The sequence below is a fragment of the Vanellus vanellus genome, assembly GCF_965231255.1.
Source record: "Vanellus vanellus genome assembly, chromosome: 1".
Lineage (NCBI taxonomy): Eukaryota > Metazoa > Chordata > Aves > Charadriiformes > Charadriidae > Vanellus > Vanellus vanellus.
This window is the reverse complement of record NC_138905.1, coordinates 21,788,567-21,808,861: the sequence shown is the minus strand read 5'-3', so window position 1 is coordinate 21,808,861 and position 20,295 is coordinate 21,788,567.

Sequence of the window (20,295 nt, the reverse complement as noted above, 5' to 3'; positions counted from 1 at the left end):
TTATTTAAAACAGCTACACAGATTAAAGGCTTCCTAAATTAAAAAAAAAATAATAATTAAGCCTTTGTTGGCACACCTAATAGAAGCCAGCGTGGACTGTTTTCAAAAGTTGCTTGTTAGGCACACTTTTTCCAGGATTTTGAGTGTGCTGGAATTGCTAATTGTTGCTGAATTTTAGAGTAGTTCCTTGTAAAAGATTATGAACCAGATCTTAAACAATTTAAAAGCTGAAAATGGACAGGGTTTAAGTTCTTGACTGTGGTTTAATAGCCTATGGACACATGGTACAAAGAGAGGAAACGTGAGAGTGGAACCAGAGTTAGATCACACTCCTCCCATTATTCTCCTTAAGTTTCAAGAGTTAACAGTTGAAAAGGAGCTGTGACACTTGTATTAGACCTTGCCTTTCACACTGTTCCCTGAGAACATGATCCAGGCCACAATCCTGAGACATTTCCCAGTTGAATGGCAGTCATGAAATAGAGCTGATAAAGCAACACATACCATAGAGTGAAATTGATTTAGGGTTTTATTAGTAAAATGAATACTTACCCATAACCTACATCTACTTTTAGGCAGTCTTTAATTGTCCAATATTAGCTTAAACCAAAAGCCAAAGTTGTACCCTGAAGAGTATGTAAACAAATGATAACAATAAAAAAAAAAAAACAACTCATCAAAAAAACTATTAATGCTCAGATTTAAGAAATACTAAAAATCAAGAAAACAAGACATGTGAAGAGCTGAAGCTATCAGTGCAATTCAAGCAATGCCATCATAACATTACAATCCTGGTTTATTTTCCTGGAGGCTACAAGCTCAAAATAATACAAACTCAAAAGAATTTTATGATTTCCTAATAAAGAGTTCTGGCATTTAATTTAACAATGATTTCTTCATATTCTAGCAGTAAACAAAGTCACTTCCTGAAGTTTGTGGAAAGAATGAATTAATTCCTCTACCATTAGCTCTTAAAAGCAATATTCATTATGCAGAACTAGAAAAGAACCATAATGAATTATCTGTCATTTTTATATGTTACACAAAATTCTGAAAAAGACAAATCCCAAGAAGTATAGCACCACAAAACCAGGAAAACCAAAGCCCTACCTATTTAATATGGGCTTTGACTGGGTACTCAGTCTGGACACTCAGTTTTCGATACAAATTAGCATTTTAACTTTCTGTGGGTCCCACCATAGCGCCATACTTCAACCCCAGCTTAATTTTATGTACCTATAACAACCAAGCTAAACGCACAATAGAGGTAAGATTTTTTTTCTTATAGCACATGTTGGAAGTTGGACCTGGAGCAGCTGTTCTTCCATGAACCCACCACTAATGGTGATTTCGGACACCACCATTTGCATTGCACTGGATACAGTGTAATTCACAGATGAGAGGCATCTTAACAAACTATGACTTCTGACCTATGAGATACCATTTTCTGGCTGAGAAACTAATAGCTGATCATATAAGAACTTAATTTCTACCTTTAAAGAATAATCTGGTCAGCAAGAATAGGAGAATTCTTCACCACAATACAGGTATTGCCCAGCTTTTAACAGTCAGGGGCAAAATTATCAAAGATTAGCACCAAATTGTGCAGCTATTGAAGCCACACAGTTACCATGCTAATCCACTGAAGCCTGTTTCTCTAAATCCAAAGACAGAAACTTCAAGTGAATTTTTTGTACTGTACTTCAAGCACATTGTACGGCGCTCTCAGCTCAGGGGGACGGAAGCTCACAAAGGCTGTCTGTGTTCTCCTAGTCTCTCTGGGCTGGTTAGTGGCCCAGAATAGCTCCAGCTGAAATTTAGCTGGTTAATTCATGTCTCAGTCCAATTTTTTCAGTTGAAGACCCAGGAGCCTGAGCTCCATATTCAGGTTTGCAAACACTGACGTCCCCTGTTTTTTGACTTTGTAAGATCCCCTCTGGCTAAACCTGAGGCTTTTGGGTGGTTTTATGGCACTCAAATCTTTTTACTAGGAGTTACAGGGACTGAAGAAAGCATGTGAACCTCATCTCCTCATTGTAAATCAAGTGATAGCAGGACATACCAGACATTGCAAAATGGTAAGTGAATGCTTGTGAGTCAGGGAAGATAATAAAGCAAGGTTGCTTAAGGTGTTGCCCTGTCACGTTAGCATAACAAACCTGTTGTAGCATCTTTCTGCTTGAACTACACAAGGGTATGATACTACATTTTTCACAGAACAGTCATTATGCAGTAATATGTTGCCATCACATTGTGCCCACACACTTGAATAAATCTCAAACTTTCACATCCTTTTACCGTAAGTACTATTGTTTTGATAGTTCACATGAAGATACTGGGGTGGAAAATGCCTTTCAGAATACTACACGTGATAGTGTTTTGTATTGTTGGATTTCACAGTGTTTAGAATCAACATTCAGTTGATTTTGTATTGAAAAACACAGTAAATTAATCATTCATTGATGTCCTTATAAAAGAGATAGGGTTTAGCAGGTTTCTTTTAAAAACCTTTATACAGTCAGCATTGAAATACGTTTCAGGGTCAATTCTGCAATCTTGTCACAAAGAAAGACCCATTGTTTTCACCACTAATTGAAATGGCAGATTAAATTTTCTGTGCATAATTTTCAGTCTTTTAATCAGTAAGTACATCATATCTGTCTTCTTATTTTAATATTCAGAATTTGTAAACATATTTGTAACTTTGAAGAGTACTCTGAACTGATACCATGACAGCTCCTTCTAGAAATGGAAAACATTGCTGGCAAACGAAATCCAATTAGAATCAAATGTATTCAGTAGACTAATGGACCAAGAAGTATGCTTGCAGCTTCTGTCAGGGTAAGTGTCTCCCCATCTGAACTTAGTCCAGCAGCTTGACAGATTTTGAGCTGTAGCCACTGTGTGATGAAGTTATGATTCCGGAATACCTACATAAAATTAACATAAGTAATTAGCCGAAACCCAACTAGATCCTTGGCAATGGACAGTAAACAAGAGTGATCTTGTTAAATGAGTCATTTCCGGTAGGAGCAGTCAGCATGTCTGTACTGAACAAAGATGAGGCGGGAAAGGAAGCCACATCAACTATTATGTAGGTTGCTATTAATCATAGGTTAAGTCTAACAAGGATTTTATATCAGGTGTACTGTTGTCCTTCTCTGCCTAATATCAAGTCAAAGTGCAACTTCTTACTGCTTGCTGGAATATTAGAGGTTTTTTTTCTATTCTTTCAGCATTTGGAGAGAAATATCAAGAGGATCTAACTCCGTTAGGTGGGTGCAACAGACTTTGAACTGTCATTCCCTATAAAGCCATTGCTGGGACAGTGCTACTTCAAACTTTAATAAGAGCTGTTCTCCTGGGTTCTCTAGTCCTCCACAGAGGAGTTCTATATTTTCAAGGAAGACTGATGTAAATTAATACTTTAAATTATGTCAAGAGGTATGACCTATAAATTAAAAAAAAAAAAAAAAAAAGGATTTTCAGAAGAAGCAACCTTGTTCTACCTCCTATGAGCAACTGTAGTGGCTGGATCAAACTTCTTGGACTGTTTTGCTGAAATAATCATAGAATCATAGAATCATAGAATTAGTGAGGTTGGAAGGGACCTTTAAGATCATCAAGTCCAACCGTTAACCTACCCTGATAAAAACACCACCACTTCTAAACCATGTCCCTAAGCACCTCATCTACCCTTTTCTTAAACACCTCCAGGGATGGTGAATCCACCACCTCTCTGGGCAGTCTATTCCAATGTTTAATAATCCTTTCAGTGAAAAAATGCTTCCTAATATCCAATCTAAACCTGCCCTGACATAACTTGAACCCATTTCCTCTTGTCCTATCACTTGTCGCCAGGGAGAAGAGGTCAGCTCCCATCTCTCTAAAACCTCCTTTCAGGTAGTTGTAGAGGGTGATAAGGTCTCCCCTCAGCCTCCTCTTCTCCAGGCTAAACAACCCCAGATCCCTCAGTTGTTCCTCATAAGGTTTGTCCTCCAGACCCTTCACCAGCTTTGTAGCCCTTCTCTAGACACGCTCCAACACCTCAATGTCCTTCTTGTAGTGAGGGGCCCAAAACTGAACACAGTACTCGAGGTGAGGCCTCACCAGTGCCGAGTACAGGGGGACGATTACTTCCCTAGTCCAGCTCACCACACTATTCCTGATGCAGGCCAGGATGGTGTTGGCCTTCTTGGCTGCCTGGGCACACTGCTGGCTCATGCTCAGCCAGCTGTCCACCAACACCCCCAGGTCCTTTTCTGCCAGGCAGCTTTCGAGCCACTCCGCCCCCAGTCTGTAAGCGCTGCATGGGGTTGTTGTGACCCAAGTGCAGGACCCGACACTTGGCCCTGTTGAACCTCATACCATTGGCCTCAGCCCATCTGTCCAGCCTGTCCAGATCCCTCTGCAGAGCCAATCTACCCTCAAGCAGATCAACATGCCCCCCCCTAGTTTAGTGTTGTCTGCGAACTTACTGAGGGTGTACTCGATCCCCTCATCCAGATCGTTGATAAAGATATTAAAGAGAACGGGCCCCAGCACCGATCCCTGGGGGACACCACTTGTGACTGGACACCAAATGGATTTAACTCCATTTACCACCACTCTCTGGGTACGGCCATCCAGCCAGTTTTTTACCCAGCAAAGAGTACACCTGTCCAGGCCATGAGCAGCCATGGTTTGGTTTAATTAAAGTCAGAGAAATACTGCATTAATATACAACTTTCATGATCTTGTAATACTAACTGATAGTTATTTCTATAAAAATGAATGCAATGTTGTTAAAAAAATAAGGTATTATCAGTTATCAAGCAGATCTTGAACCTCATGTGGAAGATAATTTATTGATAACTAATGTTTTCCACTGTATTTATGATAAAATATTCCAAGTTGGCCTAAGAACAGGAAAACAGAAAAGCTTTGGCACAGGCACAGTTACTAAGCATACATCAACACTGGTGATTTCCCCAGAAAAGCCCCGTGTCAGAAATTACCGAAAGGTTACTCTAGTTTGTAGCCAGCTTAGTTATGTGGTTCATTTGGTCTGGTACTAATCACAGTGACACATAAAGCTGGTGCCTTGAAGATACCACAGAAGGTGCAGCCAAAATGGCAGAGGAAAAAGAGACATTCAAATGAAGTTAATTTCTGTGCAGTGTAAGAGTCAGTTTTGAACTGATTATGAGAGAATTAAAATATTCTCAGAAAAAGATTTTAATTTTCAAGAACAAGCATCCCAATTCTTCATCAACAAAGTATAGGTTGTTATCCTTGAAATAAAAGCATTTGTCAGTATCTATCAGCTGATCAGAAAGAAAAGGAGAAATTTTTTTGTGTCCCCTACTTGCTACACTGTGCGAATGGAAGTCTGAGGCATCGCAGTCCCAAATAAGCCGACAAAAATGATCTGCAGCACGCACTTAAAAAGTAGAGAAGGTCCTTGCGGTAGGTAATCTGAAGGTTCTCAGGTTACAACTTCTTTTAAGAGAATAGCATGGCCTAGAAAGTAGAATGCGGTTGAGGGAACCAAAAGATATATTCTGGTTAGGTCTTACTACTGGCAGTGTAATTTTGCTTTCCTTCTGTTTGTTCGTATTTCACATGGGAATTGTAGGGGTGTTCAATATATGAAGTTTTGCAATTTTAGCAAGAACATAGGTATGTTAAAACTAGGAATTACTACCTTACTATTTTAAAGATACTTTCATGTAATTTGTTTTCCCACATTTCTAACTTTTTCAGATAGTTAAAAATATTCCTTATCTGATTTCTAGCTAACACACTACAATAATTCACTTTATACTTGTTATATCTTCAATTTAAAACTTCTTTCAGTGCTTAATTTCCTGGTATCTGTCATATTAATGGTTTCATTTATGAAGAAATTGAATTTAGTCCATATGGGATTTTCCATCGATGTAGGATTTTTACAGATATTGTTACCTGCCACTATGTGCAATAATGGCCTTGAGAGGCACTTGGAGCCAAGTTGATACCTTGAAAAAGTGCTAAATAAGGGTAGTGCAGAAGAAGGGAGAAAGTTAGACAGAAGTTTCCCCTTTTCTATTCCTACCACAAGGGTGCTGAAGCAATGGGTGTAGTCATACCATGACTGTCTATTTCTGCAATCATCCAAATTTCTGACGTAATTTAAAAAAAAAAAAAAAAAGAAAACAGGCTTGGGTGATATTTTTCTCAGTTGTTACTATTAAAGGTCATACTCTTCTTGAAAAGAGTTCATAACGACTTTTAAAATTTGAGGGGATAGTTGAAATAAATTATCTAGGTCAAATCACAGTCAATAATATTTGCAGTCTCAGAAATACGTCTAACAGTTTGTCATTCAAAAATGATCTGCACAGAATCACAGCCATTGTATCAACAGACAAAAAGACTAAGATACTTTTAGAAAGAAATGTTCAGCCTAAAGGAAAACAAATATAAATATTATGAAAACGGGGAACATTAAAGCTATTGGTTCTGCTGCCTCCCAAAGTGAACAAAAATTTCTTATAGTCTGGGCATAGAAGAAAGCAAATGAATGAGGTACTGAATCAAAATGGTTTGAGACACAGTGTCTACCGTGAAAAATTGGGCAGACTCAGTTCATGTGTAAAATGAATGAAGCAATAAAAAAAAAAAAGGCATGTTCTTACATTTTATAGAATAAAAGAGCAGACTACATATTAGTCTTCGGAGTTAGCTGAAGTTGTCGAGACGTGTTCCAACCACCTTACAGGCTTTGGAAGAGATGCAGTCAGTGCAGAAGTCCTGCTCGTATATCAAAAGACACTCTCAGATTTCTAATAGTAATGGTAATAGTAGTATTTCTGACACAGGTTTTTACTGAGAAGCCAAGAACAACATATGGATTGGTGTCATATAATTCCTTAACTCTGGCCTGATCTGATCACAACAACTGAATAAACAAAATCACTGAAGATTTGGGGTTGGAGGGTGTTGGGGGTTGTCTAAGCCACAAACAGGATCCCTGGAACAGCTGCAATTGGACCTACCCACAGCTGTTTACCTTTCCCTCAGAAGCTCTGTCCTTTCATATGGAGGCTAACTGAACACAGGGCAAGAGTTGAACTTTGTATTTCAAAGCCTGGTATGCTAACCTGAACTTTTTGATTTGCCTTATTATCTTAGGTTAAATATCTGTTACATGAGCAGCGAGACTTTCCCCTGCAAGACAGGCAGAGTTGGCACTTGGTGGCAGGAACTTCTGTGACTGTCCCCGGGCTGACTGGCTCCATCACTCAAAAGCCAACCGGATTGGCTCTGCATCTCAGTGATGCAGAGAGGTTAACGACAGTGAAGGCAGTTCTTCCAACACTGGTCCTCTGATTTAAAAGTAGACGAGTTTCATTGGCTAATAACTTCATAAAAGCTGATGATCCCACTCTGTATATGAGAACACAAATATGCAGACATTAAAACTTTCTGACTTTTTTTGTGGTAGAGGAGAAATTATCCACTAAATTTTTTGATAAAGTTTAGCTGCTTAACCAAGCTTCTCTTCCCTCTGACATTAAGCAAGCTCATCTTTCATCTTGATAGGGTTCACTAGTCCTTATATTGATTTGTTTTACTAAGATCTAGAAAATTATTCTTAATTGCCAGATAAAGTGAAGCCCAGAGGAAAGAAAGCTTATTGGCTGCTTCTTCTATGCTAAAAAAGTTATACTTCAATTTTAAAATTAGACAAACTACTCAGTAACAGAAGGATTTTCCATCCTTCTGCCTATTGTTCTATCAATGAATAGATCAATCGATCTTTTAAACGTGCTGAATAATACCTTGTCCATCCATAAGTCTATGAGCACGTTTCTGTCTTGTCCCACCAAAATGAAGTCATTTGTTCCTAAATGTGTTTCATGTTAACAATGTTCTTTTCTTGTTTTTATTGAAAGTAGTTCTGTGTCATTTTGTCAGTTGTGGGGCAATTTATTATGTAAACTGTTAAAATACAGTCAAAAGGGCAAAAAATCAGAAATACATAAAGAATGTGGTACAACTGCAGCATAAGTCGAAAAGGCATTCCTGTTCTGTACTATATTTCCAAGCTGGCAATTTATCAGAAACTCTCTCTCTAAAAAAAGAACGTCTCAGTTAGCAAGCCTGAAATAAACTCTTACTCAAAACCAAAAGGTCTGACCCAGCTGTTGGCATTATTCATAAGAAATATTTCACCGGCATAATCAAAAAAGACTTCAACGTCTTGTTTCAAGTATTGTTGAATGCAAATACTGCAGGCCAAGCTCTTTCTTTCAAAATAAACGAGCAGTTGCAGAACAATAAAAACAGTTGAGGCATTTATGCTAAGACATGAAAAGCGGGATGCCAAGGCGGGTTTCTAAACCACATTCCAAGCATTTTAAATGCCTTTTGATTGTTACCACAAATCCACCGATTGTTGTGAAAAGGGTATGTGTCATCAAGCCACAGGCGAGGCCTTGAATACATCTGGCTCAGAGTTCATGGCACTGATGTTATAACACCGCACAGTCACAGTTATGCTGCAACTATTCCCAGTCCCACACCACCACCCTTTTGTAGGAGCATGTCTGCCGCTCTGCTAATGGCATAAATTAATTCAGAAGATCAAGATGAATTCAGGCACTATATATCCATTGTATTCTTCTCAACATGAAACACATTTAAGGTTTTACAGCTGCACCACGCAGTGAAACGGCATTCTTTTATCAGCCACTATCTTCTGTGTTCTCTTAAGGCTCCAGATCCCCCTAGAATTTTCCTGCCTATTCCTTTCAGCTTGATACAGGACAGAGGAATGCCATCTCTCCATATTTCAAGATGCTGTTTTATGCCACTCTAAGCACCAAAATAAGACTGCAAGTAGTTTAAACTGAAACGCTTTCTGTATAAATTGCTGTTACTCTCCAAACTAGTAACAGTGACGATAGCAGGGCCATGGGGGGGTTCTTACAGGTAGGACTTCTTTAATCCATTTTCCCCAAATACATTTTCTTTCTCCACCTCAAAATTTTGTTTGGATGGGAAATTGTGGGTAAAATTTGTCTAGGGTTTTGGTCAGGCAGAAGTCTGTCCGGAAGAAAATCCTCAATAAATAGCTGCTGCACACACACATTCACTTAACAACTATCATGCATTTGATTTTCAGTGTACATGAGTAGAGGATCTGATACTTCCTGTGTTCAACAGCCTCATTTCAGTTGGTCTGGAGAGTCTATCAGTGTATGTGTTTAGAAACACGTACGCTGGTCTGATGCGTTGTGGCTTCATCAAGACTAGTATGTCCTTAATTCTGTTCAGAATTTCCTGCATCAAAACATACAGGAAATCAAATAAATCACAGTGTCATAGTTAATCATTGTAGGTCTGATCCAGGAGAAAAGCAGCAGAATGAGATGGCATTTGCTGCTTTAGAAATAATATCAAATTATATAATAAAGCAGCAAAAGATCATAACAGACTTTGTTTTCAAATGTGGGTGCAAAAGACGGGGAAACTGAATGCTGGACGTAGACATTCACCCCTAGATAACAATACTTTGTGATGCAGATATTGCCTTTATCCTGCAGAAAAGCTTTCTCAACATTAGATGACAGAGATGAGATTAGACCTCAGGCATTTGATTCCCTGTCCTCTCTACAGACATCTCTTGGCTTTAGGAAATAATAGAAGAAAATCTTTAATTTAAAGTAGTATTGGATGGACTTCAAATGATCCAGTGAGCCTTGATATTTATCTGTTCCTCTTTGATGAGATGTCTGGAGGAATTTCCTGCTTCTGCTGTGATCGAAAATATTGAAACACTATCCAGAGTAGTTTCATAACTTTTCACTTCTGATGCTGTTTATAACAAGGAAGAACAGCCTTTGAAAATCAGGGGAACTCCCTCATATAAAGCTCCAGGAATTTTCTGAGCTTCCTGGAAGTTCAAAATTTGTCTCGGTCAGCATTAGCAAGGTCTTGAGTCATATCTTCCTTTTTTTCAGACATGTCAGATCTTGCTTGTGTTTTCTTCACAAATAATGAAAGAGAAGAGGAAGAACTTAAGAGACTAGAAACAAAACAGATGTCCCATCGTGGGCTTAGAAGTTCAACTTTAGTCTTCTTTCAATAGCCTCACCTGACAAGATAGAACAAGCATGTGCTATCCAGCAGGTAGAGAAAAGGGGATGGAAGCATAAGGGGAGAAGATTATTTATATATCCATTTTACAATATGCCCACGTTGTTTGGGGGAATTCTTTTTCCTTTGAAGACATCTCTTCTGATTAATAAAAATATAGTTCTCCTAACGAACACGACAACGTGGAATCATAGAATCATAGGGTTGGAAGGGACCTCTGGAGATCATCTAGTCCAACCCCCCCGCCAGAGCAGGGCCACCTTAGAGCAGGTTGCACAGGAACACATCCAGGTGGGTTTTGAATGTCTCCAGAGATGGAGACTCCACCACCTCCCTGGGCAGCCTGTGCCAGTGCTCTACCACCCTCAAGGTAAAGAAGTTCCTCCTCATGTTTAGGTGGAACTTCCTATACTCAAGTTTGTGCCCATTACCTCTTGTCCTGTCACTGGGCACCACCAAAAAGAGCCTGGCCCCATCCTCCTGGCACCCACCCTTTAAGTATTTATAAGCATGGATCAGGTCCCCCCTCAACCGTCTTTTTTCCAGACTAAAGAGACCCAATTCCCTTAGTCTTTCTTCATGAGAGGTGTTCCAGTCCCCTAATCATCTTGGTAGCCCTATGCTGCACCCTCTCCAGCAGTTCCCTGTCCTTCTTGAGCTGGGGAGCCCAGAACTGGACACAGTACTCCAGGTGTGGCCTCACCAGGGCAGAGTAGAGGGGGAGGATGACCTCCCTTGACCTGCTGGCCACACTCTTCTTGATGCACCCCAGGATGCCATTGGCCTTCTTGGCCACAAGGGCACATTGCTGGCTCGTGGTCATCCTGTTGTCCACCAGGACTCCCAGGTCCCTTTCTACAGAGCTGCTCTCCAGCAGGTCAGCCCCCAACCTGTACTGCTGCATGGCGTTATTCCTCCCCAGGTGCAGTACCCTACACTTGCCCTTATTGAATTTCATAAGATTCCTCTCTGCCCAACTCTCCAGCCTGTACAGGTCTCTCTGTATGTCAGTACAGCCTTCTGGTGTGTCAGCCACCCCTCCCAGCTTTGTATCATCAGCAAATTTGCTGAGGGTGCACTCTATCCCCTCATCCAAGTCATTGATGAATATATTGAACAGGACTGGACCCAGTACTGACCCCTGGGGAACACCACTCGTCACTGACCTCCAACTAGACTCTGCGCCCCTAACCACAACCCTCTGAGCTCTGTCTTGCAACCAGTTTTCTATCCACCTTACTGTCCATTCATCTAACCCACTCTTCCTAAGCTTCCCTATGAGTATGCTGTGGGAGACCGTGTCGAACGCCTTGCTGAAGTCAAGGTAGACCACATCTACCGCTCTTCCCTCATTTATCCATCCAGTCACACCATCATAGAAGGCTATGAGATTAGTCAGGCATGATTTCCCCTTGGTTGATCCATGCTGAGTACTTCTGATAGCCTTGTCTTCCTCCACGTGCCTTGAGATGATGCCCAGGGCAAGCTGTTCCATCATCTTTCCAGGGATGGAGGTGAGGCTGACCGGCCTGTAGTTCCCAGGGTCCTCCTTCTGAGGAGGCCATGGAGCTTTTGTTGTCTGCAGAACACCTGATTTTGTCCTAAACGATGCACTTCAGTGAGGCCAGAAACATAGAATCATAGTATCATAAAATGGTTTAGGTTGGAAGGGACCTTAAAGATCATCTAGTTCCAACCCCCCTGCCACGGCCAGAGACACCTCCCACTCAACCAGGTTGCTCAAAGCCCCATCCAGCCTGGCCTTAAACACTTCCAGGGACGGGGCCTCAACAGCTTCTCTGGGCAACCTGTGCCAGTGTCTCACCACTCTCAGAGTGAAATGTTGTGACCTTAAATCATTCTCGTGCTTTCAGAAACACTGCTTTAAATTAGTATTATTTCTACTATAATTTATTGAACTATCGTATATTAGGGTTAATGGACTCTACCTGATGTATTCATTAGAGCAAGGACAAGGTCTAGAATTATATGGACAATATTCATGTTTCTGTTCTCAAATCCTCTACAGGAAGTTTGTAAACTGGAGCAGGTAAAAGCTGCTGTTGAATGCTTCAACATACACATGCAATTAATAAGCCAATAAAAATCCAATGAGAACTGGAATCTGATTTCTTGTCCAAACAGTGTAAATGCTGTCTATATGACAGCAACAGGATGAAGGGAGGAACATTAACTCTAGAGAAAACAAACGAAATCTAGGGAACATACAAAGTTTTAAAAACTCCTTTTGAAGACAAGATGAATATAGATGCCAATGCATTTGACTGGGGCTACATGATACAAGGGAAAAACACCAAACATGCCAAATACTGTTTTTCTGAATTAACATGTTAGCAGCCTGATTGGAACTTTAGAGCGCCTAGTATTTTTCCTCTTTGAGGAGTTCACACTAAGCGGGTTTGTGCGGCTGGAAAGGGTAGTAAGACTGAAGAAAGAAAGGAAAACTGGATCTCAGAATAGAATAGACTGGAATGAACAGGACAGAGGAGTCAAACTCAAAATGTCTGGATCAAGGAATGGAAGTCAAGAGGACAGTTTCTGCTGAACCTTCTGTTTCCAGCAAACAGTCTTACAGAGGATGACCACTTACTATTGCTATCAGAGATTAGTTCATAAGCTGGCAGACAGGTTTGCAAATTTAATGATTTCAGCCATACAAAGGATGAACATGATTATCAATATTTTGTCACCAAGTAGATTTTTTGTTGCATAGAAACTGCTTTGGGGACTGGCATATCTGTGTTTTTTTCTAACCTGCAATATTAGACAGCTATTTCAAAACATAGCCAAGTAAAATTACACTATTTCAAAAGATTGTAAACTAAGATTAAGAAACACCAAAATTATGTTTTCATGAGCAATCTGAACTAATCTCTTTTGTGTGCATACACATGTTGACAGTCTTTATTTATATCACAGTTATTATTTTTCAGCCTCATTCGGTGTTCAGGGTGGCTATGGAGGTGAATCAGGGTTGAAGAATGAGCAGTGAAAGGACCTGCAACTTTATTTACTGAAGAAACTGATCTGTTCATTGTTTGCTAAATAAAACACAATGTGAGTGGAAGATCTGGGACTGCCTTCAATTAAATCCTGGGGACTCCAAAACTCCAAAAAATCTGATGTTGTACAAGCCTCTAACAGACATTGACTAATTTGATACTTCCCATTTTTCAGGTACCAACCGTGACATCCTCATGCCAGATTTGTAGTGATACTAAGCATTGACACCTCCCTCCTGAGTTACATTGAGCTGTATGTTGACATTTTAAGTGTTTAACAATGCTAATTTATCCTAAAAAAAACCAAACCCTTGACTGTTTAACGGGCACCCTAAATTAATGAAAATGTTTGACCCTTATTTAACCTTGTGATATGCAGACCAATTAATTTATGCAATAGAAATAATATCACCCCCTCCCTTTGTTGAAACATTTCCAAGATTAATTCCCCAATTTGTGAAATATTCATATATGACAGTGATAAATATGATTGAAAACTCTTGAGAAAATTAATATTCTGCCTTTGGAGCAAGGTTTGAATAATGTGCATGAAATAGGATATTGGGCCACCCACTGAACAATAAAACAAAATATGAAATAGTTTCTCATTTAAAAAAAACAATCTATTCTTTGTACTTATTGAGGCAGAGAACCCATGAGGGGAAAAATTTATATGATCATGTAATTGAAAACTGTTAAAAACAGTTCTTTAATGTACCAGGAAATGCATTAAGATTTCAATCTTAATCCTCCACTTTTCTCAACACTTGAATGCTTCTCTCTTAATAGTATTTTTCCTTTTTAGTTCTTTTTATGTATAATTTTGTATTGTGGTCAAAAATATTTTCCCAGAACCACTTTTAAATGTAAATTCTGCCCTCGTTAAACACTTTTTCTGTTCCCAGTGTTACAACTTGTATTGACATAAATAGCTATGTCAAGATGACTTGTCAATATGTTTTCCTGCTTGTTCACTCTCAGATTATTGTAATCTTCTGTTTGTGACATCCAAATCACTCACATTGCATAAGACCGCAAAGTCTTTAGAGGATTATGGCTTTTTAGTTTACACAAGCTGAGGGTACTAAAGGAGAAAGAATAAGATGAGCTGTAGGAGTATTAATTAATTTGCCATTGAAGTTTCTCTGTACAGAGGAAAAGGTTGGATGTGCAGCTGCTGTTTTGATGCAATAAGGACACAACAGGCACTTATGAGGCAGTTGCTTTCAAGCTGCTTGGTCAGGGTCTCTACAGGTGTATTCTCTTCACCGTTTCTTTGCCACCTGAAGGAAAAGCAACTTCTTGGAAGCACACGGACTCAGTAGTCCAAAAGTTAATACAGTTCAAAACTGTCAGATGTTTTACAGAGCCTTCCCAGTAAAGTGCGGGGTGACCCCATATGGAAAACTCCTCTTGAATAGGCATAAGTACGGAAGCCATGGACAGACTTTGTGCGAGCCTTCTTTAAACCAAGGACGCAACACACATTCCATGTGTGCAAACATAAGAGGTAAGTGAAAAATAAAGGTGAGCACTTTGCAATAATTAGTAAGCTGAAACAGCTGGAATGTGAAGGGCATTTAAACCTTCCTGCAAAATGTCAGGGTCAGACTTAGAATTGGGTCATGAAATATGTAGCTAAGCCAGCTACGTATCCCTTAGCCAGATCATTCACTCTTTCTAAACCCTTTAAGAGATATTTACAAGCTTAGTATGAGGCAGTATCAACTGATAGGATTCCTACCGGTGAGGCAATTTCAACAAGCAAACCGCTCCATTTATTTTTAACAGTAATGAATTTTCGCGAAAAGACAGCTGTTTGTGAACCACAGGCGCGACAACGTAAGCATCTCCTCATATATGTCAGCCAGGTTTCATACCGGTGTAGGACATCAGCAAAGCAGAATAGCAAGCAGCCTTCTCTCAGACGTGCAGTAGGGTCAGGAGCCAACACTGTCTGCATTTGTAATTCTAATGGCCACTAAAGATCAGAGTGCTGTGCTCATTGCATCGCATTTACCTTTGCAATTTACAGCAAGCTAATCAGATAACAATTTTAAAGTTCAAACAGAGAAGGAAATGTTTCCAGCAGATAACACTTTTTATAGCCATTCTCATAGCAAAACAATGTAAACTCTGGAATGCTTCCGGCTCAGAGGAATGTGAATGACTTCTTCTGAAGATATCTCCAGTAATTATGATGACTATCATAAAAGCATTAGAGGCATTGTGATAAGTTACATGTTGAGAAAAGTGACCACAGCAGCAATTAAAATCCACCCATGACAAAACAAACCAGAGATTGAACTGTGTCATCCTCTGGAAATGGAGAAAGCTTTGACAGGTAGGTACTTAGTTAATTTTGAACTTCTCTGCTTCTGTCTAATGGTGGTTGCATGACGTGAGACGGACCAGTATGTGGCAGCTAGCAGTTTATACTCAACACTGACAAAATCTTCAAACAACCCGCCCTACTTTCAGCCTGAGGATTGCACCAGGTACCCCTTCCTGATGTTTTCTGTTTATTCCTCTGGCAATAAAGCTGTATTCCAAATTAGACTTTAAGTACTATCAGAACAGAGAAGTATATAGCAATATGTTTGTGGCATGCTCTGTATTCACATCGTAGGTGTTACTACAGTACCGAAAATAATCAAATCAATTTTCCCCAATTGTTGACAATACCTCTTGATTTTCAGTTCAAAAGTTCACTTTCAGAGGAAATAAAAAAAAAAAAACAAAAACAACCTGTAAATTCCGGAAGCCTGGCTTGGCTTCTCCTCTGGTTTACATCACATAAAAAGGCTGATGTGTGTGATGTGTGTGAAAAGTTGTGAATAGTACCAATATTTTGTTATACAACGTCGAGAGCAAACCTATACTATTTTGGTTTAATAGCTTTGAAACGAATTCCGTGTAATTCAGCATTATCTCAATGGTATTTGAAAGATACTGATGCCAGTCAGAGATATCTCAACACCATTAAACTACTCTCTGATAGCAAGGTGGTTGCCAGAGGGCACCTGAGGCCATTAAAGGCAGCAAGCTTTGCTTTCGCGTTCCAGACAACTCTGAAGAATTGTTAAAAACCTACTGAGGCTACTTTGACAATACCACTCAAACTCTTCGTAGCTCTCAGCATTCAAACTGTGCACTAGCGTAGGATTTTTCAATATATTGCAAAAGAGCAATCACACACGAAGAAGTATTGTGGTTATTAGTCATCGTCAGTTATATGAGGCGTGTACCTATGAGTCTGTTTAAAAGCAAAAGTAATATTATAATTCCTCACGCTTGGGAATGCTCCAACAGGGAAAGTTTGAATGGTGTTGCTCCCCCAGGAATTCATATTGCCAAACACTCTGTAAAACAACTGTATGTATGTAGGTCTTTTTTTTCTGTTGTTTCCAGAATGTCTCAGCTCACATTCTGCACTCCTGTCCCGCTCACAGTACTCCTGGCACACACAGAAAACAATTTAAAACTGCTCAAGGACCTACTGCTGGAAGGAATCTCTGCGTACAGCCTTAACAGTGTTCAGACTGCTTCCCCTGAAATCTTGCAGCTGCACAGGTATGAGGCGGAGACAGGTATGCTTTTGCAGGAAAGGAGTACTATTTCATTTCTTTGTTAAGATCAAATGAATAAACGCTTCCCGCAAAGAACTATTACAAATATGTTTGCCAAGAGACATTTTCTCACCCCCTGTTTATGGTTCGGAGGAAGTGTTTTGTTTGAAAGAGACAACAAATGATCATATTTTCTGGTTCTAAGAAACGTTATCAGATACTTGAAGTAAAAATGAGGCTTGGGGAAGGCCTTGGTTAAAATATGTCCCACATGTCTCTCAGGCATACAGGTGTGAGGGAACATCAAGGTAAAAACTTCAATGTTAGATCACTGTCATACGGAAAGTGGGACATCCCTTCCCCAGAGCTCTTCCAGAAATCAGAAGAAACAACACAAAATTTTCAAGTGATTTCTGAAAGATTTTGATCAGGCCTTTAATCTTTGCAAATTTCCTCTCATGCTCTGTAGATGTTATCTTGGAAACAGACTTTCCCCACTTTTTCACTCTGCATGTTGCTCCCGTCCCTCACAGGTTGTCTTGCTCTTTTTGTGGTGCTTATTTTTCAAGGGCAACCTTTCAGCACTTTTTTCCTCTGTCCAGGAAGTATCACAACGTCTCCACCTCCCTCTTTCCCCAGGAACGAAGCTGACAAAGCCCAGGGAGTGACAAGCTTGGATACATAAGCAGGAACAAGTAACTACCAACAGAAGGTGGGGAAGGACAGGGAGGGAAATCGTTTAGGAGTGCCTTAAGAAGACATTGTTGCCCAATATCGAGCCTCATCCCAATTATCTTTGTAATTATACGCTTGAGGTCAGCTCAAGTTAGTTGAGTATGTGAACAAAACTTCTGCCCCCATTTTTAAAATAATAACTGCATCTGTGACGAGGAAACTGTGGGACACAGGCGTTGAATTAGTAGTCATTTGCATGTGAACGTTAAGTTTGATTTAGCTTTTCACAAAATTTAGCCTGAGTTCAGAAATGACTCATGGAGGCAGAGCATCAGTGTTTACATTCTAATGCTTGGGTATTCGTGACAGCAATTGCGACACCCTGTATTTTCGTGAAAATGCTTAAATTTGCTAGCTCTTGTTGCACTGCTTAGTCAGGTATATTATGCACTTGGGTAAGCAAAATGACATAAAATGACCTAAGTAAATAATCAATAGACTCTAAGGAGGAAATTTTAAAGATCATGTATCACCTGTTCACTGATCATTAGCAGCCCACTTATTTTCTGAAAACACCTAAAAATAATGTCGTATGGCTACATTGCGAATGTCATAATCTGTTCATAAACCACTGGTAGATATATTTTTTCAGTGATGAAAAAGTTTTGAAGTATGTTCTTATTAACCAAACATACATATTCCAATTAAGGCTGCATGATTACCTTATTTCAATATACAGACTAGAATTTACATATATTATATATTACGCATACTATGCGTTATGCATTGCCACTGTCAAAAATAGTGAAGTACACCACATTCAAGGCTAAGCCACTTCAGGGTTAATTTTATATTATTTTTCTAGCAGATACTTTGAATTTTAGTTTATATCAGTAGCATGATATCAAATTACATCAGTATACAATTATATTTACGTAATAAACAAACTGTTAAGATACACTGGACAGTGACCATGATCTGTTCTTATCCTTGTCCAGTTAGTCTTGGCTAATGAGCCCTAAATTAATGAGCAAATACAGCTCTCACCAGCATAATTCTGAGTAATCCCATTGAGAACAAAATTTGCATGCTGACAGGCACCGAGGTGAAACACTGTAGAAAATAAGGCTGAACATTCATTCAGCAGAAATCATTTGCATACATCTGTATTGGGAAGACGTGGGGAATTTGGGGGTTTTTTTTGGACAGTAGAACAGGTTACTCATAAGAACAAATATGAAATATTAGCAAAAGGAAACACATTTTCTAGAAAACTTATTACCTTGTCCAGCTTGACATCAATAAATTAATGGTTTAAATAGTAGAATATGTACTGCAATTTAACAGCACATAGACTACTATCCAATGCTCAACTAATGCATTTTATTTTTGTGAATTAATTTGCATTTTTGCTGACATAAATTCAATACAGTGATCTGCACTGTTACTGAATAATCAAATAGAATTCTTCATCGAGAATTTTCTGAGCACATCCATACTTCTTTCGTTTGTCCAGTTGTTGATCAGCCAAATGGAAAACAAGAATTTCTCCCACGTATCAAGAAGTTCTTTCTGTCTCGTTTATTTAAGAGAAACTTATCCAGGATAAAGCCCCCATGCCATGATTATACATAAGGGAAGCGGGAAATTCAGACAGGTTCTATACTTTTGTGTGCAACTCATTGCTGTGGAAAGGATTAGAAGTGAAGGAGGAAAACTGGGATTACACAGAATTCAGAGGTTTTGTGTCTACTGTCCGCAAAGCATCATTACTTCTTCATATAGTGACATAAATCCTCCCTATGTTATACATTTATCCTGTGCACCATATTAACGTTAAGCCAGTTTGGCCTTAGTAAAACTTGGAATACTTTCTACTATGCTTCAATGAGAGGGACGGAGTAGTGCAATTATATGATTATTACTGGACACTTACTTTCCAATAATTACATCTGTTAAAAAAAGACAGTATGTTGAAAATTTATGCAGACATAGTACTGCTAATGGAACCACAAGTATTCTAGCACCCATGACGTCTAATGTTTATGACATACTAAATGCCTAACTGCTGACTTTTTTTTCTCCGAGAGCAGAAATTTGTATGTGTGTGTGTGTGTGTAGATAGTTTAAAAATGACTATTAATTTTAACTGTCCATTCCCTGCTAAGCACCTACCTTTCTGCACCCCAGGCTCAGAAGAATCTCAGGAAAGGATGTTCAGATACCCACTGTCATGTGCCTGTGGTGTTAGAGGCTGCAGGCAAGATGGGGTTTGCTTCCACTGCCTAAATGTAGTCTCTGAAGTGTATGCTGAGATGCCCAAAGTTTTGTGAGACACTCACGAGTTGTTAACAATTATGACAAAGGACCTACAGGTGACTCATGGTCTTCTGTGGTGGCAGCTGTAGGCCAGACAGGGTACCCAAGAGAGAATCTCAGGAGAACTAGAGAGCAGTGTCTTCTTGATGGTGTCTAAACTCATCTGTAGTCAATGGATCTTAGTTGATTCAGTGGCATCCATGGAGGTATTCAAAGTACTCTATAGTAAACATACATTGGGTCAACTGATGTTTAAATTAACTGAATAGTTCTCTAGGTTTCAATAGCTGTATCAATTTCATACATCTCTATTTTCTATAAAGAAAGTGTAGACTGTAATGACACGACAATGTCTATAAAGTAGAAATATACATTTCAGTACCTTAATCTGTGAACAGAATCCCATACTATAGTCTCCAGAAGGGTCTCAATGCTCTGTGTGTCCCATGTCTTATCTGCAAGCCTCAAGGGAACTTGCTGGAATTCCTGGGCCATCTCAGAGAACCACTGCTGCCCCTGTGGGTAAATGAATCAAACCCTGGGTGTCTAAAGTCAGGTGAGGTGGATCCCTTCCTCACCCTCTA